The sequence below is a fragment of the Silene latifolia genome, chromosome 11 (assembly GCF_048544455.1).
Source record: "Silene latifolia isolate original U9 population chromosome 11, ASM4854445v1, whole genome shotgun sequence".
In the NCBI taxonomy this organism is placed as follows: Eukaryota; Viridiplantae; Streptophyta; class Magnoliopsida; order Caryophyllales; family Caryophyllaceae; genus Silene; species Silene latifolia.
In genome coordinates this window covers 54,145,824-54,149,359 of record NC_133536.1, presented here as the reverse complement: position 1 = coordinate 54,149,359, position 3,536 = coordinate 54,145,824, and the positions used below count along the sequence as shown (strand labels likewise).

The 3,536-nt window shown below is 41.0% G+C and overlaps 1 non-coding gene across 1 annotated transcript; it reads right to left on the bottom strand.

Moving 5' to 3' along the window:
* Positions 1-1,250: 1,250 nt before the first annotated feature.
* LOC141616368 (small nucleolar RNA R71) lies at positions 1,251-1,357 on the bottom strand. The gene has a single exon (XR_012530720.1). It is a non-coding gene; the product is annotated as a small nucleolar RNA R71 (small nucleolar RNA).
* Positions 1,358-3,536: the final 2,179 nt, after the last annotated feature.

Sequence of the window (3,536 nt, the reverse complement as noted above, 5' to 3'; positions counted from 1 at the left end):
ATCTTTTCAATGAGACTTGTAAGACATAACCCAACTCGAGTCTCATTAGACCATGCATGTTGTTAAGTAGGGAAGATTAAGTCGACTTGTAGGTGTTGTACAATCTAATCGATTCGGCTCCGGGGACCCAAACTTTCCTAGGATTGTAAGATATAACCCAACTCAATCCATCACAACAATAATTGCTTGCCTATAATTTGAGAACATGTTTGTATGATCATATCCCATGATTCCCCTATGAACCCATGACACCCTAGTGCCTTTAATCAATTGTTTACACCCCCTTTAATTCATCTTGCTAGTTTATTTTCATTGTTATTCTAGTTTAGTAACCTTCTACATCAACCCAATTTGTGACACCCCCTAGACACTACTAGTTACAATAGAATTCTCATTTCAATACCCGTCCCTTGGGATCCGACCTTTACTTGCCTCTTTACTAATTGTAGAGTTGTTTGTGAAGTATAAATTGTGTTTTGTATCGACCATTGACCAACGACCACATCTACTTAATTGTGAACACGAAATGGCCTCGATCAAAAATGGCGCCGTTGCCGGGGACGGTGTTTAATTGATTTAAGATTTCTTTTTATTGCTATTAGTTGTGTCTTTATTCACCTTGGGGAAGTAAAACTCCTCAAGGTTTGTTCTAATTATTTTTGAGTTGTTTGATATTTTGCATGACAAGAAGGTTACAAGGTGATTTGTTACCTTTTGACCGTGAAATCGAAAGAACCTTGATGAATAATAGGAGACTTGTTAGGAGGAATTTGAGAGGTGTTGGTGAAGTTGTTCAACCCACTAGTGAGTTTGTCAATCCTTTCGCAATAGAAGGAGAAGAGAACCCATTAAACAATATCCCACAAAATCCACCTACAATGCCTAAATTCTCGTCACACTCTATACCCACCGAGGAGAATCTACCAAATGGTACTCCTACACCGCAACATCTCACCGGAAATTTTATTGCCAAGTCCGCCTTCATCCAACTAGTTGAGAGGAGCCAATTTGGGGGGATGCCAAGTGAAGACCCTCATTCTCATATGGAAACCTTTTGTGACTATTGTGATGCTATCTCTCAAACGGGCGTGACTCAAGACCAAATTAGATGGGTCTTATTTCCTTTTTCCTTAATCGGCACCGCAAAGCAATGGTTGAAGGGCCTTGATAAGGCCACCCTTGGAATAGATTCTTGGAAGAAGTTAGCTCTAGCTTTCTACAAAAAATTCTACCCACCGGAAAAGACCAACATGCTAAGAGCTCAAATTACGGGTTTTAAGCAAAGGGATGAAGAATCTTTGTATGAAGCTTGGGAGCGGTTCAAAGGTATTTGTCGCTCATGTCCTCACCATGGACTTAGCGAATGGTTTTTGGTACAACAATTTTGGAATGGTTTATATGAAGATTCAAGGAACATTCTCAATATGGGATCAAATGGAATGTTCACCGAAGTTGATGACAATCAAACATGGAACAAGATTGAGGAAATGGCTGTCCATAATTCACAATATAGTAGACCTCGCAAGGCTACTAGAGGAGGAAAGTATGAAGTGGACTCCGTTACTCAATTGGGTGCTCAACTTAGTGCTCACATTGACACAATCAACTTGAAGTTTGAACAAGCTATGGCTAGACTTGAGGAAAACTCAAAATCATCAAAGCATCATGTCAATGCCATGACGGCATCCTCATCAATCCCAAGTGGGATATGTGAGAATTGTGGAACTTTGGGTCATGACCCAAGTGAGTGTAGGGGAACAACCGAACAAGTTAATGCTTTCCAAGCTTACAAAAGTGGTACCCCTTATTCAAATTTTTACAATGAAAACACCAAGTTCCATCCAAATCTCTCATACAAAAGCCAAAATGTTCAAAACCCTCAAACAACATACACTCCACCACCCATGAGAAACCAAAATCAAAGACCCTTTTACAATCAAAACCAAGGCTACCAAAATCAAAATCCATACAATCACCAAAATGACCAAGGTTTTGATGTCCAAAAAGCGGTCCTCCAAATGCAAAAGAATCAACAAGAATTTTTCACTCAAATGCAAAAAGATAGCCAAGCAAAAGACACCACCATCAATAACATTCTAGCTCACACCAAGATGTTGGAAACACAATTGACTCAACTAGCATCTTCAAGCTCACAAAGACAAAAGGGGCAACTACCACCTCAAAGTAATCCCCCTAGACATAAAACGGTTAGTGCCATTCACTTGAGAAGTGGTACAAGGTATGAAGCACCGAAGAAGCAAGTTGAGGATGAAGTTGTGGAAGCTAGTGAAAAGGAAGAAATTGTGCAAAACTCCAAAGATGGAGAATCATCAAAAGAAGAAAGTTCAAAGAAAAATGAAGACAAGGCCAAAGAGAAGGAGCCCATTGTGATTAGACTTCCTTTTCCAAGTCGTCAAGCCAAGCCCAAATTTGATGATCAACTTGGAAAGTTCATGGAGATTGTGAAGAACTTAGAAGTCTCAATTCCTTTCACGGAATTAATCAATCACGTTCCGGCCTATGCAAAGTACATGAAAGATATCCTCACAAAGAAGAAGTCGATCCGGAAACTTGAGACTATCGCCTTCACTAAGGTGAGTAGTGCAATACTTCAAGGGAGTTCACCTCCAAAGTTAAAGGATCCGGGAAGCTTCTCAATACCGTGTACCATTGGCGACACGACGATCAACAAAGCCTTATGTGATCTAGGGGCTAGTGTGAGTGTCATGCCGTACTCGGTGAGTAAGAGGTTGGGAATGGGAGAGCTTAAATGCACCAATATCACACTTCAAATGGCCAATAGATCGACGAAGACACCATTAGGGATATGGGAAGATGTCCCCGTGCGAATTGGGAAGTTTTTCATCCCGGTGGACTTTGTCATTGTTGATGTGGAGGAAGATTCCAACATTCCAATCATCTTAGGAAGACCTTTCCTACACACCGCGGGTGCGGTGATTGATGTGAAACATGGAGAGCTCACTCTAGAAGTGGGAGATGAAAGCATAACTTTTAATCTTGACAAGACCATGAGAGCTCCTCGTTTGCATGAGCCATGTTTCATGATTGATCATTATAGCCGGAAGGATGAAAGGAAGAGATCGGAACTCCAATGGAAGAAGAAAGATGAAGATGCTCCATTCAAAGAGCAAGTGAATTGTGACAAGGAGAGCTTGCAAGGCTCATCAAAATCAACCAAGGAAGAAGAGGATGGCCTCAGTGGCCAAGAGAAGAAATTGGGAGAGTTGTCTCCATCTAAGCAAGAGATTTTCAATGATCAACTCAATGAAGTTTGTGGTCTTTGGGACGACGAGTTTGAAGGGATTTTTAATCCCTACATTGGGCATGTCATCGATCATGATCAACAACAAGGGCCACGGTCTATTGAGGACCTCTACCACAATAATGAACAAGCTTTTGATTACTTTTTCAAGGTGTTGAGCAACATCAACAACACCTTGAACATGCCCCCTTGACATCTCATCAAGAATGAGAGTTTGGTGGAGTCCTCCCTAAACCACCACTTGTAAATATTT